Raw genomic sequence first — 19,847 nt, forward strand, 5'->3', positions numbered from 1 at the left:
AAATTTGAGGGGTTAGACAACGGGATAAAAGAGGTGAAGAATGGGTTAACGGGGCTAGAAGATAAGATGGAAGGCAAATTGCGGGAAATAGGGGAGCAATCCGCCCGGGAAATCAAACAAATGGGGAACCAGATAGAGGAGGTGAAAATCGGGTTAGAAGGTAAATTGGATGCTCAGAGGGATGAATTAGGACAGATGAGGGCGACATCTACAAAAGAGATGGAGGAGATGAAGGAGGAAATACGACGAGGTGTAAGCGAGGAGGTCTCGGGGGTACGCGAGGAGGTAAAGCGAGGTGAGAAGCGTATGGAGAAAGAGGTGAGGAATAATACGGCTCGGTTACAAGGGGGCATAGAAGAGCAGCTGACGGTGGGACAAAAAGAACTAGTGGATCAAGTACAAAGGAACACTGCGGTACTAGGAGGGTTGAAAGCGACACAAAAAGAAATCAAGAACGAATTAATAGCGACACAGAGGGAATGTCAGATGGTACGTGAGGGACTGACAACGAGGTTGGACGAGGTGACAGAAATAATGGAGACAAAGGACTGGGAGGTGAGGACGCACATAGAAACGGTCAAGGTAGCCTTAGAGGACGAAATTGAGGAGACGCACCGGGAAATAAAAGAGGTGAAGGAAAAATTAGAGAAGGTGGAAGAGGGGGTGAGTGAAAATTAAGAAGAGACGGAGGGAAACTAAGAGGGAGATAAGGGAGGAGGTGATGGAATATGTACAAGGTCGGTGCTCAAATCGTGATGGTGTGCTCGCTAACCAAATAAAGAGTTTGCAGGTGGCAGAGGAGGTGCGATGACGAGGTGCCAAGGTGAGTGGCGATATATTCGGAAATGTATATGATGTGAGGGGAGCTTCAGTCGGCTTGGGGGTTGATTTGGATCCGGGTGTTCGTGAGAGGCCGTTGGTGAAGTGTACGACAGGTACGGAGTACGAGAGAGGAGGTGTGCGAGAATGTCCGACTCTGGGGTGTGTGAGGAAAAAGTGCACGCCGAGGAGTGAGTGTGCTGTCGAGAGTGAGTTGGTCGTAGCGCGTGTGCGGGGGGGCACATGGAAGCGCGGGATGGGGAGTGTTACAGAGGATGTAACGAGAGAGTGCACACCTGTGGTGAGTGTTACGGAGGGTGTAACGGGAGAGAGTGCGCAAGAGGATGCACGAGAAAGGTGTGTAACGGATGGGTGCATGAGGAAAGAGTGCGCTGTCAAAAGTAAGGGTGAATGCACGACCGAGTGTGGTGGTGAAAGTAGTAAGAGTGACACGGAGCGTGAGTTGGTTGTGGCAGGTGAGAGAGGATGTACACCTGGAATGGTAGAGCGTGTGTGGGAATGCACACTTGAGTTAGTAGTCAGGCACGTGGTTGGGTGTGCAAGTGAGAGCACACCTGTGGTTGTCACAGAGGAGGTGACCGAGAAGGGAGCGCGAAGAGTGGTGTTGGTGAGGTGTGCGAACGACGAGTGTATGCAAAGGTGTGTGACGAAGTCTGTGAGCGAAAGAACGAGTGCAATAACGAAGTACGCGGGGTGTACGGGTGGCGTTGCAGCACCGAGCTCGGTGAGGGTGAAAGGGGTCGCGTATGCGTGTGAGCATGCAGGTGAAGCATCGACGGTAACAGGGTTAGCGGTTAGAACGACGTTTAGCCGAATCAGGCCCTCGGTGCGTGCCGGGCTTTGCGTGCCGCGAGGACCAGCGGGGATCCGAACCACGGCGGTTTCGAAAGAACCGCCGTACGCGATCCATGCTGGGCCTCGCTCGGAACGGTCGCGTCTGAGCTCCGCCAGGCGGAGCAGGCGGTCCGGTTGGAAGGGCCGACACAGCGACCCCTTGTGGTTGCCGCGCTCCGGCCGGCCGAGATTGGGGCATCGGACAGTCCCGTGCCCCGATGGTGCGTGGAATCTCGGGCCGAGTAGACCGCCTTCCCTGCACCGAATGCCGGATGGACCCATCCGCTGGCAACGAACCACCAGCATTCATTGCTCGGCTTTGCGAAGCCGAGCTTTGGAGATGAATTGGCGCACCGAGAGGCACTAGTGAGTAGACTGTGATGATGAGGATAGTGTTTTGGCCCCGAAATTAGAAAAACAAATTTGATGATTGGCAAAGGATTGGCAGAGTGATGATTGGCAGAGGATTGGTAGTGATTGGCAAATTTTTGATTGGCTGGAATTTGGTGTGCAAAATTGATAGTAGAAGATGCCCGATGTAGGGGGATGGCAACTCTGCAATCTCTCACAGCGGGGGCAAAGGAGCACTAGTTATGGGGTTTATGGCAGTGAAAACTAGCCCGGGAGGGTTAGGATATAATGATAGGGACCTAGAGATGACCTTAGGTAACGTTAAGATTAGGTAGTGACAATGATACCTGTAGTGGGGATGCAGGTAGATTAGTGTGGATGATAATGACGTGGTATGTGCTTAGTTTAAAGGGGAGACGGGGAGCACTAAGTTAGCAGGGCAACAGGTAGATTAGATGATGCCGTGTGTATGGTTAAAAGGTGTGATTGCACAGGTGTGCAACTGGACAGGTGGATGGAGCAGTGTATGAGGGAGTGATAGTGATGTGTATTGTGCTGACCAAATGGTCCAGGAAGGAAGGAGGGTGCAGGTGGCACCAGGTGTGATTGCACAGGTGTGCAACGACATGTGTATGGAGAATGATTGTGTGGAAGACATGGAGTGTGGAATATATGGAGTATTGGAATGGATGGTCGTGGAGTGAGTATGGTGGAGACTGTGGAGTGGAGTGGATGGTGCGAGGGTGTGGATGGGGGAAAGGAGGATGGACCCCATCACGAATACCCGGGGAGGGTAGTGTAAGTGTTAGGTAGAGGGTACAGGTAAATTGTGGTTGGATATTGGTATCTGTGGGGCGAGGTGAAAGAATGGTATTTGGATGGGTGCATTAGTGTTGTGGAAATGGCTGGGCGTGTAGCCTGTTAGTGTGTGTAGTTGGTTTGGGCACTCCACCACTGTGAGGATGTCGGCCAGGTGAGGCCGCAGGTGGGCTCTGGGAGCCGGTAGTTGTTGTGGATGGGGCCCGAGGATCCAGAGGACGGACCCGGGTAGCCCTGTGCCAGAGGGCACCAAGGGGTGACAGAGCCAGGAGGGGCCTTCCCCAGTTAGTTAGGTTAGGGTGAGGAGCTAGGTAAGCTCGGGTGGCAACTGCAGTGGTGGAGGTGTGCAGGTGGGTAGACCTGCTGGGAGAGCTACACGCGCCAGTGCTGAAATTGTGCAAGGGCACAGGGAGTTGCATCGGGGGAGTGAGACCCCAAATTGAGGAGGCACCACAGTTGGGTCAATGGGAATTGGTTTTTAGAACCCATAGTGTAAGTTGGCCAATGGATTGGCAGGGAAAGACCCCGGGTAGTGTAAAGTGTGTTAATGTCATTTAGAAGGTAGTTAGGATGGAGATCTCCTCGCACCATCTACATCCACTCACCTGAGGTAACGATGGTACTCCACTCCATGCCAGGTTGTTTTTATTATTTTGATGCAAATGTTTTGGATTGTGAGACGCATCATGACGTGGGTGTGACATTGTGCTTTGTGTTCCATCTCTCCCTCCTTATGAGGATTGATGCTGAATTGGGTGATGGCAAATTTTTGGTTAGAGGGATTGTGGTGACGAATTTGGTGTGGGGGGTATAGGGGGAAGATGTGACAGTAGTGATGGATTTGTAAAGGTGTAGATTTTGTACATATGGGGTAAGGGCAAGGGTAGTGTAGGTGACAGGGGGGGTGACATACGGTAGGGACGAGCTTTCTCACTTCGCTCTCCGTACGCACTTCACCTTGCATTGCCTTATTGATGTGTACCCTTGTGACCTTACCCCTCGCTCATCTGTCTTTTCCCCCCTTGTCTCCCACATGAGGACCTGTGCGCCACTGGGCGCCAAGGGGAGTGTGCGTGAGTCCGCCATTGTGCACCCGGAACTCCCAGAACCAGCTGTCTGCATCAATGCACCACCTTATGGACCACATGTCTGTGGCCGAGCACCACTTATGGACCCCATGGGTTGGGGCATGGCCCCTCTGCTGGAACCGGCTATGAAGGCCCGAAATCTTGCTGGCGGACCTTGGCCACAGGGCACCGATGCCCCACAGGTGAACCATACATAGTCGGACCCTGTGGGCCATAAAAAAAAAAATGGACATGTTGGGTGCATTTTATTTCCACCAATAGGCCGCCAGTAAGAAAATGAAAGAAAGACAACATCTGGAAGAACAAATAGCCAGCAGAGGGAGCCGAAGAGCAAGAGACCACCAGCAGGGTTTGTCGGTTTATTTTTCATTGAACTGTGGTGACTGTGCACCGATTGGTGCTTGAGGGTGCTTTGGTGCGTTTTTGGGTGCTTGCATGGTGCATCGATGCAGGGCAGACTGTCTCCCCCCCCCCCCCAAAAGAACGATCACAGGTCCTGGGTTGCGTTTTGTAAATAAAAGCAGTCATTGTAAATAATGCGCCCCCACCGTAAATGTATAGTTTGAAGACCATTCCGCAACTCGGTTAGCTGTGGGTGTGAATCTGTTAGGCAGGGTGCAATGGAGCAGCGGGACATATTTATTTATGTTTTAAAACTGTCGCACTCAGGGTCAGGTTAAATGTAGAGGGAACTACACCTACATGCCACACTAAAAGTTAAAGTTATAGGCCCGGGACGTGCCTAAGAGGAGGAGGGTGCAGTGTTGTGGATATGAGAATGGTTTTTTTTTTTTGTTGTTGTAGTGTAAATTGTTGTAAAATATCGCCCTCCTTACTCCAGTGTTGTATAAAGGTCAAAGGGTGTTCCCGTAGTTAGTTCCATAAAGCATACATGAAGGACACCATAATATACCTGTTCAGTAGTTTATTTCCTTATTCTGTGTATTAGGTTAAGGCTTTGTCTTCCATTAAGATGACACTCCATTGCACCAAGTGAAATAATATAGATACCCTTTCATTCCCATTCCCAAAACCTCCATTTCCAACTGCGTCATTGCCAAGCCTCAATTGCCAGCTACATCCCCTCCAAGCCTCCATTGCCAACTGCACTGGGCAGTTTGCCAGGTTTGCTACAGCTGTGGGTTGTTGATTTTGCCTGAAAACCACCATTAAGCATGTGCTCAGCTCGGGGAAGAAGGGCGTGCCCGCCCATCGTCATCAAGGGCGGAGCCAGAGGGCCGTGCCGACCAATCAGGGCCGAGGTGAGCTGACCGATGGGCATGTCCTGGACACTAGCGGCTTGATCGCCTGAGGCGCTATAAAAGCGCGCGCGCAAGAGCCGAGTTGTGGTTGGACCAAAAGGGAGACGTGCAAAGAGACGTGGTTGGACCAAAAGGGAGACGTGCAAAGAGACGTGGTTGGACCAAAAGGGAGACGTGCAAAGAGACGTGGTTGGACCAAAAGGCAGACGTGCAAAGAGACATGGTTGGACCAAGCGAGAGACGTGCAAAGAAAGGCACATCAGAACGTTGGTTGGTGGTTGGTGGCGGAAAGAGAGTTGGTTACAAAAGAGAGTGGGAGAAGTAAAGAGAAGTGACGTGGAGTGAGGCAGAGTGAAGCCAAGAAAGACAGCAAGCCTTGTGAGGGTTGAGTTGAGGAGGAGCACAAAAAGGGACACCAAGAGTTGCATCGACGTCACCGAGGTTTTCCCACCAAGAACGCGAGGAGTCGGAGCTGTCACCTCCAGCCCTGCCGTTTGCAGGGACCTGACCCTTCCTCCCCCTCCAGCCATCCACCTCCTGCCATTCCTATCATCATTCCCCGCGTGAGTCTGTCTTTTGTTTGTTCTGTCCTGGGTTTAATTAAGACTGTAGGTAAGCTAGCGTTGCACTGTGTCTCTGAGTTCTTCTGTAAATTATTTTCTTATCTTTCCTTCTTCCTTGGTTTCTTTCAATCCTGTACATAGTAATAAATTATATTTGTATTCCTTACCCTTTGTCTTTCTTCTTCTTCACATCCTTCGCTTTAGTCTTTTCCCCATTGAATATCTGTGGCGCGATTCGGCCAACGTTCAGGAATCGGGTTAGTCGGGGTAACTGTTAGGGCCGCGGTGCTATCCGCTCGGCCAAACAACATCTTGTCCGCGGTCCGTAACAATATATTGTTACGGACGCGGTTTAGATGTTATTTTTGACCGAGCGGTTGGTATGACCGCGACCGAACAGTTATTCCCCGACTAGACCCCGATTCCACCCAGACGTTGACCAAATCGCGCTATGCTAAATCAATGATGGAAAGGACACAACGACTGGGATAGATGAAACGACGCAAGGGGTACAGTTCTCAAGACCTCCGGAGGAGGGTATAATTACAGTGGTGGAGAAAAGGGGGTAGATTACACAGCAGGGTGAGGCAAAAGACACAGAAGAGATGGGCACTTAAATACAATCTTATCTTATCCCAGACAGACCACAGACAAACGGAACAAGGCTGACTTACACAGGGATTGATGGCAGGAAGGGACAGGTAGGTTGATAGCACAAGGTGCACCTTGGCTCGGGGACAGGATAAAGCACGGTCCAGTCCAGAGGATGCGGGGAGGCCTCACAGCGCTCGGAGGGTACGTCTTGCTTGCTCCAAGCTCAGCGCACATCTGACGTCACCTCCCTCTTCCTGCGCATGCTCAGCGGGGAGTGACACGCCCTCGGCTGGTTGGCTCCGCCCCCCCCTGGGGCCGGTCCGCCGCTTCTATTGGGTGCGGGGGTTACCGGGCTCCGCCCTTGACGAGGAGCTGACAGGGAGCCCCTATTTGGTAACCCCGTCGAGCACATGTTCGATGGCGGCTCGTTGGGAAGGCCTCATGCCCTCCCTCCCAACACCCCCTACCAACCAAGCCGGAGTGAGGACACGCACTCCCTGTGCACGCCACCCGCCGTTGCTGTTGTTGTTGTTGTTGTTGTTGCTGAACCGTGAGGAAGAGCTGCGGGGAGGTATTGGGAGGTCCTAAACTTCCTAACGGTGCCATACAATCACATTCTGGTGCAACGAAGGGTCAGAATTAATGGAAACGAGTCCTTAACTGACATAGACTAAGAATAACTAGCAAGATGTCCTATAGTTGTCTTACATGAGATGCGGTGAACCTGGGCACGACATTTAATGGGGGAAATAGGGGGAGGTCGGGTCTACAGAGTGTTGTTTACAGAAAATGGGACTAGGGAATGGGGGATTGGGGATAGTTGGGAAGTATTGAGGAAATAGGGGAATATTTACAAGCGGATATGGATGGATGCAAATCACATATCCGCAACAATATAAATGTATATATATATATATATATATATATATATATATATATATATATATATATATATATATATATATATATCTATATATATATATATATATATATATATATATATATATACATATATGTATATATATATATATATATATATATATATATATATATATATATATATATATATATATATATATATATATATATCTATATATAAAGGAGGAGTGTGTGTGTGTGTGTGTGTGTGTGTGTGTGTGTGTGTCTGTCTGGATGTCCGCTTATAACTCAAGAACTACACATCGGAGAAAAGTTTTAGACACAGATTCGGAATCAGCATAAACTCCCGGTGGTTTTAGGCTATGTTTTATTTTAATATCAATGGTTTAAAAAAACCGCGCCAGCTGCAATTCCATGGTATAGTTTGTGGCGGCGCTAGACGTTCGGTGTGTATTGCAATGGTTTGTCGGGTTTGGCTGTGGGTCCAGAATAGCTCCCATTTCCTTATGTTCTTCCACTTTTATTTTGATTCTTCTGTTACAACGCCTTCCTTATCTACCTTATATCCCCCCCTACGAGGCCTCTACATAATTTCATGTGGCAGAATTTCGTGCATTTGAGTGAAAGAAGTGAGACGAAGTTGTAGGAGGAAGAAGAGGCGCGGTCACTGTGGAGGCCTCGATCGTGAGTGGAAATGGCGGGAATTGCGTTTGTATCGCAAAGTAAAGGATCTGCATTCATTTCTGAACTTGCATTGGTGGATTGTTATACATCTGCATTATTTTTCATTAAAAAACTTAATGTTGAACTTGAAGGCTCCAAGCACGGGCTATATATATAGCCCTCATTGAGGTAAAAATAAAAGTAAAAAGCCTGCTATCGCTTGCCAAGCTAGCCGTTCGCCCCTCCCCCTCCCCCCCTCCCCCCTCCCCCTCCCCTCCCCCTCTCCCCCCTCCCCCTCCACTCCCCCCTCCCCCTCCCCCTCCACTCCCCCCTCCCCTCTCCTCCTCCCCCTCCCTCCTCTTCTCCCCTCTCCTCCTCCCCCTCCCTCCTCTTCTCCCCTCCCCCCCTCTTCTCCCCTCCCCCCCTCTCCTCCCCTCCCCACCCTCACCTCCCCTCCCCACCCTCTCCTCCCCTCCCCCCCCGTTCCCCTCCCCACCCCTTCCTCCTCCCCTCCCTTCCCCCGCCCGGCAATGCCGGGTACTTCCCATGGCCAGCTGTACATGGGCTGCTCGAGGGTTGGAAAACCAAGCAATCTTTATGTCTTGGCACCGAGTAAGAAAACCAGAAATGTTGTATACCAAGAGGTTTTGAGAAATTGAAAATTGACAAAACGTCATGTAGGAAATGTACTGTGATATTGCTCTAAAATATACATGTTCTTTTCATCATATATTTGTATTATTCTTATTCAACCCGGGCGAAGCCGGGTACCTCAGCTAGTATATATATATACAGACTTGGCATTTAATATGGAATATTTTTTTGTTGTTGACTTGGGTTTACTTTCTGAACTCAGTATATCAATCTGGTGAGTTTATTTTACCCTTCGGTGATGTCTTTGTGAAAAGAACCATGTCACTGATTGTCGCAGCAAGAAGTCAATAACAGGATTATATCACAGGTGGCGTGACAAAATGTAAGGACAGGTACATTTGACGATTGGCTTCACAATCGGGTATATAAGGGTTGTTGCGTTCTGTATTCGTGGAAAACAACTGCTGCACATCTGCAAAAGTTATTGCCGCTTCCTCTGGAGATGCTCCGTCAACTTGACAATGCTGTTTGTCATGGAGTGGTGGCTTTACGAAATTCTGGCATGAAACAGCGTGCTATTGCTCGGCAGTATGGGATCACTCAAGGTCAGGTGTCAAAGATCCTGAAACGAAATGCTCAGAGGGGTGTCCCTACTCCAATACCGGGGCCAGGACATCCACGCAGAACCACAAGGAGAGATGATCGCCAGCTGCACCGGTTAGTCTGCAATGGCCGTACCACGTCAGCTAATCGGCTTAGGGCTGACTGGGAGCAACTGACAAATGTGCCTGTATCCAGAAGGCTAATCAACCAACGACTGGTTCAAGCAGGCTATCGTGCCAGGCGTCCCCTGAGAAAGCCACGCCTGACCAGACAACACAGCCAGCTCCGATTGCAGTGGGCCAGAGAGCACCGTCAATGGCAGCCAGGACACTGGAATCACGTGACCTTCAGTGATGAGTCTAGATTTCTGGTCTATCGTCAAGATGGCCGCATCCGAGTGCGCAGACAAGTGCATGAAACCCACAACGAAGATTGTATAGTGCCAAGAGTCCAAGCTGGAGGTGGTGGGGTGACCGTTTGGGCTGCTTTTCATGCAGGGGGCAAAACTGACCTGGTTGTTCTGAATGGAAACCTGAACCAGTTCAAGTACAGGGTCATTCTGGAAGAAACATTGCTTCCATTTGCTCATGCAGCCTTTCGAGGAAACTTTGTCTTCCAAGATGACAATGCACGGCCTCATCGTGCTCGCATGATCCAACACTTTCTTGCTGATCGTGGTGTAGAGCATATGGAGTGGCCTGCCATGTCCCCGGATATTAATCCGATAGAGAACTTGTGGGCAGAATTAACACGTCAAATCGACAACTTGGACCAGCAGCCTACCTCTGTGCGTGAATTGCAGCAGACTATTGTCACTGCATGGCAAGCGATTCCTGTCCAAACCTTGGCAAATCTCGTGAACAGCATGCCTCAACGTGTCCGTGCTCTCCTGAATGCTCGTGGGGGTTACACGAAGTACTGAACTGTCATTTTACTGTCCGTAATCCCAGTCATAATTTAGCTTTTGTTTTTGTTGAAAATTTTTTTGGCTAATGTGCAAAATAAAGAGATACTTCTGGAAAACGTACAGAGGTTTAACACAGTACTGTCCGTGAATTGAGTTCGATATCAGTTTACCTCACTTTCAAGGATCAATTTATTTGCTTTGAAATGTCAAATGTGGTTTTTGTTTCTTTTATAGGTCACATTAACAAAATCTAGAATAATTTCAACATAATTCCAATGAACTTTTGGTTCTAAGTCATCTTGAAAAGTAAGTTCACCCGCACAAAAAAAATATTCCATATTAAATGCCAAGTCTGTATATGCACTGAACAGCAATAGAAACGTCACTTCATAAAAATAATTCCTGAACATTTCCCATAGAAATATCAATGCATTTCGTTTAGATATCTCATTATTTACATTCGTCTGTATCTAAATTTAATCCTAACTACTGACAGTGGTGCACACGTGGATAAATACAGGTCACCAAAACGCAGGCAAAAAAACGACCATGGTACAAAGTCGTGCATGATTCCCATGGAAATCAAAATGCACGTGCGTCTCCTTGTGACTTTCCCAATAAAAGGCACCCCAAAACGTGTGTTCATCATTCGTGTTTCGATGCCAGCGCCATGCCCAGACTTATGAGGATTCAGAGAGACAAGGCTATTGGAAGTTTGCATGCTGGACAGCCTGCACGAATGGTTGCCAATGCTTTCCATGTCAACGTGAGAACCATCTTCAGGTTACAGGAACGATACCAGGCCACCAACAGCACCGATGACCGCCCACGCAGTGGCAGACCGAGGGTAACAACACCATGACAGGATCGACAGATTGTGCATCATCACATCCAATATCGCTTTACCAGGGCTACAGAAACTACAAGACAAACAGTTGGAACCCACCAGAGACACATTAGTGGTGATACAGTCCGTCGACGTTTGAAGAACAGGGATGCCCGTTGTCACAGGCCGTATCGTGGCCCCATTCTTACAGTTCGACACTGCCGTGACCGACTACAGTGGGCCACACGGCATCAAAATTGGCGTTACCAGCAGTGGAGAACCGTTCTTTTCTCAGACGAAAGCCGATACTGTGTTTCCACGGCAGATGTCAGAGTGAGAGTTTGGTGTAGACATGGGGAACGCTACTCAGATGACTGTGTGATGGAAAGAGACTCGTGGGGTGGTCCAAACATCATGGTATGGGGTGCTATTGCTCTCAATCACAAAGTCGGTCCTGTGGTGTTCCAGAATATTGGTCCAGGAAGAGGCAATGGTGTCACAGCTGCTCGCTACATCGATCAAGTCCTCAGACCTCACGTTGTGCCACATTTTGGACGTCACGGAAATCATCTCTTCCAGGAGGACAACGCCCGTGCCCACACTGCCAGAGCAACAAGGGACTTCCTGCAACAGAATGGCATCCAAACCATGCACTGGCCTGCGCTCAGCCCCGATATAAACCCGATAGAGCACTTGTGGGACGAGGGTCAAAGAAGACTGAATGACGTTCGACCAAGGCCGACAACTGCAGCTCAACTCAGTCAGGCGTTTCTCAGAGTGTGGGCCCAAGTGACAAATGCCTTCATCAACCGATTAATCCACTCTATGTACAGACGATGTATGGCTGTCATCAACGCTCACGGAGGTCACACAAGATACTGATTTTGACCTCCCTTGTTCTCACCTGGTCTTGTGTTTTTCTTATTCAGAACATTTCACATTATTGTTTGAACTGTGGTGACCATACCTGTAATGTTTCATGTTGATCCTAAATCTCAATTCGTGTTGATCATGACTTGAAAATAAAGACTCCAAAATATTGATTCTGACTGACGTTTCTTTTGCTGTTCAGTATATATATATATGTGTGTGTGTGTGTGTGTGTGTGTGTGTGTGTGTGTGTGTGTGTGTGTGTGTGTGTGTGTGTGTGTGTGTATATATATATATATATATATATATATATATATATATATATATATATATACAGTGGAACCTTGACTTACGAGTGCCCCAACTTACGAGTTTTTCGAGATACGAGCCGTCGCTCGGGCGGTTTATTGCTTTGAGATGCGAGCCGAGATCTGAGTTACGAGCTTTCGCCACCCAGTCACGTGGTTATCTTGCCGTGCAAGTACAGTATCTCTGTCGTATAGCGCTGCATTTTTGTTTTCGCATGTTGGTTATTTTGAGTTTACGCCGCCAGGTGGGTTCCGGTCACGTGGTTATCTTGCCGTGCACGTACAGTATCTCTGTCGTATAGCGCTGCATTTTTGTTTTCGCATGTTGGTTATTTTGAGTTTACGCCGCCAGGTGGGTTCCGGTCACGTGGTTATCTTGCCGTGCACGGACAGTATCTCTGTCGTATAGCGCTGCATTTTTGTTTTCGCATGTTGGTTATTTTGAGTTTACGCCGCCAGGTGGGTTCCGGTCACGTGGTTATCTTGCCGTGCACGTACAGTATCTCTGTCATATAGCGCTGCATTTTTGTTTTCGCATTTTGGTTATTTTGGAAAATTTCATGTTCATGTCGAACATTTCATGTTCATGTTCATGTTTTTATGTTCATGCCATGCCAGGCCACAACTTGTTCAGAGTGCCGGCGATAGCTCGCCTTCTCTTTGTGGAAAACACGGTGAGATCCTTAACATCCAACAACTAATGGGACGCAAACGGGGCGCCCAGTTTAGCGGTACACACATTGATGAATCACCCTGCCTGTGATTCACCCATGACAGGTTATAGCTGGGTCGGGATTCAAACCCAGGCTGGACAGTTTAGACTTTAGAGTCAAGTGTGCGTACCTCCAGTCCAGGCCATCCTGCCAACTTGTATGCTGCATACAGGTGAAATATAAAGCGCGAGATATTTTTATATATACTGTATATTTAAAAAAAAATTGGTGTGGTTTTTGGCGGGCTGGAACGGATTAATAGCATTTCAATGCATTTTAATGGGGAAATTTGATTTGAGAAACGAGCAAATTGAGTTACGAGCTCGGTCACAGAACGAATTAAACTCGTAAGTCAAGGTTTCACTGTATATATATATATATATATATATATATATATATATATCCCTGCCTGTGATATATATATACAGTGGAACCTTGACTTACGAGTTTAATATATATATATATATATATATATATATATATATATATATATATATATATATATCCCTGCCTGTGATATATATATACAGTGGAACCTTGACTTACGAGTTTAATTCGTTCTGTGACCGAGCTCGTAACTCAAATTGCTCGTTTCTCAAATAAAATTTCCCCATTAAAATGCATTGAAATGCTATTAATCCGTTCCAGCCCGCCAAAAACCACACCAATTTTTTTTTAAATATACAGTATATATAAAAATATCTCGCGCTTTATATTTCACCTGTATGCAGCCTACAAGTTGGCAGGATGGCCTGGACTGGAGGTACGCACACTTGACTCTAAACTGTCCAGCCTGGGTTTGAATCCCGACCCAGCTCTAACCTGTCATGGGTGAATCACAGGCAGGGTGATTCATCAATGTGTGTACCACTAAACTGGGCGCCCCGTTTGCGTCCCATTAGTTGTTGGATGTTAAGGATCTCACCGTGTTTTCCACAAAGAGAAGGCGAGCTATCGCCGGCACTCTGAACAAGTTGTGGCCTGGCATGCTCTTCTCCTCTGCCGTCGTTATATACGTCCTCCTCAGCATCCTGCGAGCTGCTTCTCCGTCAACCACACAAACAACAACTTCTCCATCTCTTCATGGATAGAGGTCCGGAGCTTTGAAATAATCGTAACGCCCTTGGCTGGCGTTATAGCCTTTATCGACTCCTTCTGCTTCAAAATCGTACATATCGTAGAAGTACTACGATCGTACTGCCTCACCAAGTCGACAACACGCACACCTCGCTCATGTTTTTCGACGATTGCGTGTTTTATATCCAAGCACATCATCCTCTTCTTCTTCTCAGTACTGCCCTTGGCACTCAATTTCTTAGGACCCATGGTTAAAACTAAGAAATTTTCCAAAATAACCAAAATGCGAAAACAAAGCAGCAGCGATATACGGCAGAGATGGTTGCACGGCAAGATAACCACGTGACCGGAACCCACCTGGTGGGGTGGCGTAAGCTCCAAAATAACCAAAATGCGAAAACAAAGCAGCAGCGATATACGGCAGAGATGGTTGCACGGCAAGATAACCACGTGACCGGAACCCACCTGGTGGCGGGTGGCGTCAGCTCCAAAATAACCAAAATGCGAAAACAAAGCAGCAGCGATATACGGCAGAGATGGTTGCACGGCAAGATAACCACGTGACCGGAACCCACTTGGTGGCGGGTGGCGTAAGCTCGTAACTCAGATCTCGGCTCGCATCTCAAAGCAATAAACCGCCCGAGCGACGGCTCGTATCTCGGAAAACTCGTAAGTTGGTGCACTCGTAAGTCAAGGTTTCACTGTATATATATATATATATTATATATATATATATATATATATTGTTACGGACGCGGTTAAAGATGTTATTTTACCGAGCGGTGGTATTACCGCGACCGAACAGTTATTCCCCGACTAGAACCCGATTCAACCCAAACGTTGGCCGTATCGCACCGCAGCTGCTCAATCTGGAAAACTCTAAAGCGACCGAATGCAAAGAGGAAGAAGACGTACAGAAGAGTAATTGGATTTATTATTTACACATATATTAAGCAGGAAGAAAGCAATCACGTTTATTTACAGAAGATATTAGATACACAGAGCAACGCTAGCTTACCTACAGTCTTAATTAACCCAGGGACAGAACAAACAAGGACAGACTCACGCGGGGAATGATGATAGGACTGGCGGGAGATGGATGGCTGGCGGGATAAGGAGGTCCAACTGGTCCTGCAACCGATCGACTCGTTGGGCAGCCGCCGCTCCTTCGCGGCCCTGCTCCAAACTGCCGTCCAGGCCTCACGCTGCTGTGGCTGCAGTTTCGGTGGCTCCAGCTGCAGTAAGTGCAGTTTCGGTGGCTCGAGCTGCAGTAAGTGCAGTTTCGGTGGCTCGAGCTGCAGTAAATGCAGTTTCGGTGGCTCGAGCTGCAGCTCAACTCTGGACTTCTCTCGGACTCAACTCAAAGCGCCTCTCTTGGACTCAACCGCTTGGACTTCCTCTCGTCTCTCTGTAAAAGCTCATCTCCTGGACCCAGCTGCTTGGACTCCCTCTCGTCTCTCTGTAAAAGCTCATCTCTTTGGGAAACGCCCTAGCTGCGGGTTATATAGGCCCCGCCCCTCAACCTTCGCGAACCTCCTCGATGTTTCTCTCCACACCCTCTCCAAGTCCAACCCCTTGTTCGTGGTTGGTTGAGTGGGGCTGACTCACTCCTCCCCTCTATGACGAGGTGGGGACCCGCCTTTCTTCCCCAACCCTGCCTCGTGGCCAATGGCGGCAATTGTTGGTTGGCAATGCGAATGGCAATTGACGAAAAGGGGGAATGGAAGTTTTGGGAGTGGGAATGAAGGGAATCTATCTCTTTCACTGGTGCAATGGAGTATTTCAATTAATGGGAGACACAGCCTTACCCTAAAACACATAATAAGATATAAGCTATCGAACAGGGGTATTCTATGATTAGCTGTGGTGTGGATGCTTTATGGACTAATTATGGGACGCCCTTTGACCTTTACACAGCTCCGGAGGCAGGAGGCGCAGAATAACCAATAATAATAATAATAAAACACACAATAAAAAAAATACAGTCCTCATATCCACAACACTGCACCCTCCTCCTCTTAGGCAGGACCCGGCCTACAACTTTTATTTAGTGTGACACGTAGGTGTAGTTCCCTCTACTTTTAACCTGACCCTGAGTGCGACAGTTTTTAAAACATAAATAAATGTGTCCCGCTGCTCCATTGCACCCTGCCTAACAGACTTACGCCCACAGTTAACCGAATTGCGGAATGGTCTTCAAACTATACATTGACGGTGGGGAGCATTATTTACAATGACTCTGCTTTTATTTACAAAACTAACCCAGGACCTGTAATTGTTCTTTCTGGGGGGGAGACAGTCTGCTCTGCATCAATGCACCATGAAAGCACCTATAACGCACCAACACACCCTCAAGCACCAATCGGTGCAGTCACCACAGTTCATCAGTGTTCAATGCATGTTCAATAAAAATAAAATCAACAACCCCTAACCCTGTAGGTGGTCTCTTGCTCTTCGGCTCCCTCTGCTGGCTATCATTATTTTCCTGGTGTTGTCATCTTCCCTTGCTGGCGGCCTATTTGCAATAAAAGAATGCACCTAATGTGTCCGTTTTTATTTTATTTATGGCCCACAGGGGCCGACTATGTGTGGTTCACCTGTGGGGCATCGGTGCCCTGTGGCCAAGGTCCGCCAGCAAGATTTCGGGCCCTCATGGCTGGTTCCAGCAGAGGGGCCATGCCCCAACCCATGGGGTCCATCAGTGGTGCTCGGCCACAGGCATGTGGTCCATAATGTGGTGCATCGATGCAGACAGCTGGTTCTGGGAATTCCGGGCGCACAATGGAGGACTCACGCACGCTCCCCTCGGCGCCCAATGGCGCACAGGTCATGTGGGAGACAAAAGAGACAAATAAGCGAGGGGTAAGGTCACAAGGGGACACATCAATAAGGCAATGCAAGGCGAAATGCATACGGAGGGCGAAGTGAGAAAGCTCGTCCCTACCGTACGTCACCCCCCTGTCACCTACACTACCCTTGCCCTTACCACATATGTACAAAAATCTACACATTTACAAATTCGTCACTACTGTCACGTCTCCCCATATTTCCCTTATACCAAATTCGTCTCCACAATCCCTCTAACCAAAATTTGCCATCACCCAATTCATCATCAATCCTCATAAGGCGGAAGAGATGGAACATCAAGCACAATGTCACACCCACGTCATGATGCGTCTCACAATCCAAACATTTGCATCATAAAAAATAATCAAAACATGGCATGGTGTGGAGTACCTGTCACCTCAGGTGAGTGGATGCAGATGGTGCGAGGAGATTCCAATCCTAACTATCCTCTAAATGATATTAACACACTTTACACTACCCGGGGTCTTTCCCTGCCAATCCATTGGCCGCTTACACTATGGGTTCTAAAAACCAATTCCCATTGACCAAACTGTGGTGCTTCTCAATTTGGGGTCTCACTCCCCCGATTCATCTCCCGGTGCCCTTGCACAATTTCTGGGCTGCGACGTGTAGCTCTCCCAGCAGGTCTACCCACCTGCACACCTCCACCACTGCAGTTGCCACCCGAGCTTACCTAGCTCCTCACCCTAACCTATCTAACTGGGGAAGGCCCCTCCTGGCTCTGTCACCCCACTCGGTGCCCTCTGGCACTGGGCTACCCGGGTCCGTCCTCCGGATCCTCGGGCCCCATCCACAACAACTACTACCGGCTCCCAGAGCCCACCTGCGGCCTCACCTGGCCGACATCCTCACAGTGGTGGAGTGCCCAAACCAACTACACACACTAACAGGCTACACGCCCAGCCATTTCCACAACACTAATGCACCCATCCAAATACCATTCTTTCACCTCGCACCACAGATGCCAATATCCAACCACAATTTACCTATACCCTCTACCTAACACTTACACTACCCGTCCCGGGTATTCGTGATGGGGGTCCTCTCTTCCCCCATTCACACCTTCGCACCATCCACTCCACTCCATTGTTTCCACCATACTCACTCCACGACCATCCATTCCAATACTCCATTTATTCCACACTCCATGTCTTCCATACACCTGTTGGTGCACACCTGTGCACTCACACCTGGTGCCACCTGCACCCTCCTCCTCTTCCTGGACCATTCGGTCAACCCAACACACCTCACCATCACCATCACTCAAACACTGCTCCATCCACCTGTTCAGTTGCACACCTGTGCAATCACACCTGTTCAGTCACACCTGTTCAATCCTCAAACACACGGCATCATCTGAACTACCTGTTGCCCTGTTAACTTAGTGCTCCCCGTCTTCCCTTTAAACTAAGCACATACCACTTCATTATAATCCACACTAATCTACCTGCGTCCCCACTACAGGTATCCTTGTCACTAACTAATCTTAACGTTGCCTAATGTCATCTTCTAGGGCCCTACACACAATACCCTAACCCACCCGGGCTAGTTTTCACTGCCATAAACCCCATAATCTAGTGCTCCTTTGCCACCCCCGTGAGGGATGGTGGATTGGCCATCCCATCACATGGGGCATCTCTTACTATAAATTTTGCTTTCCAAATTCCAACAAATCAAAATTTTTCCAATTACTGCCAATTCTATTCACTTTTCTAAATTTCATATCAAATCACTATCACTATCACTATCACTATCACCATCACCATCATCACAGTCCGCTATATCCTAGCCTCGGTGCGTCATGACGTCATTAAACTCGGCTTCGCAAAGCCGAGCAATGAATTCGGGTGGTTTGGTCGCCTGCAGGTTGAATCCGTCCGGCTTTCGGTTCAAGGGAGGTGGTTTGGTTGGGCCGAGATTCCACGCACCATCTCGGCGCGGCACCTTGCGGTCCCGGGCCTGATGGCTCAATCTCCCCCGGTCGGAACCCCGTCCCCGCAAGGGGGCACCGTTCCGCTTCCTCCCACTCGCCCTTGAACCGGACCGGTCGCCTGGCCCGACAAGGCCCGGACTCGACCGTGCGGGGCGGGGCCAAGCCCGAATCGGCAACGACGCTTCGAAGAGAAACGACGCAGCTTCGATCCGCGCCGGGCCCTGCATCCAACAAATCACACCGCGCCCCGAGTGCTTGTATCGGCTATCCGTCGCCCTAACCGCTAACCCGGTTACCGTCGATGCTTCCCCTGCATGCTCACACGCATACGCTACCCCTTTCACACTCCCAAAACCTGGCGTTCCAACGCCGTCCGTACATTCCACCAACGCTCTCCCTGTTACACTCCACACCTCTCGCGCACACTCTTGCGCACACCTCGGTCCACACCTCTCCTCCGTTACGTCCTCCGTAACACTCACCATGGGCGTGCACTCTGGCATCCACCCACTCACGCGCTCAGATGGGCTCTCCCACACTCGCGCTACCACCAACTCAGGTGTGCTTCCTCACACACCCTCAACCATTCCAAGCGTGCATTCTCGTACCCGCTCCACCACCAACTCACACTCCGGGTCACTCTCACCCTCGCACGTACACTCCGTACACCCCGACGTGCATTCTCGCTCGCACTCGGTTTCACTCCCACACTTTATAACACACCCACTCGCCGACGCACACTTTTTCCTTCCACGCGTGCCATTTCCACTCACACGGGACCCTTTACCAACGCCCGGGTGCCATATCGATCCCAATGACGCGACAATTCTTTTGTCGCTAAACATCCTTTTACAAAATCTACCCGCACAATATACAGCACGACTCACCTGGGGGATTCCCTTCTCCACGCGCACCTGCAAACTCTTTATTTGGTTAGTGAGCACACCATTATGATTTGAGCAGGGACTTTGTACATATTCCATTTCTTCCTGCAATTCCCGGGCTACCTCCGTCGACCGTCACCTCTTCAATTTTAATTCCCAGCACTGCTTTGTCTTTGTTCCCCTCGACGACCGTTGGTTTTAATAAAATTCCCTCTACCTCATCGGTCGCCGGCTTTTCCAAACCCCGTGTCGCGATTTCTACCCCCGTCATTGTACCCGCGCTTTCCTCCGCTTCGCTCAACCAGCGCTTCTCGACCCGCGTTACCTCCTCGTGCACCCCTGGGACCCTCTCGCCCACCATGCGATCCATG

Source organism: Myxine glutinosa, unplaced genomic scaffold (assembly GCF_964187855.1).
Source record: "Myxine glutinosa unplaced genomic scaffold, kmMyxGlut1.1 SCAFFOLD_370, whole genome shotgun sequence".
In the NCBI taxonomy this organism is placed as follows: domain Eukaryota; kingdom Metazoa; phylum Chordata; class Myxini; order Myxiniformes; family Myxinidae; genus Myxine; species Myxine glutinosa.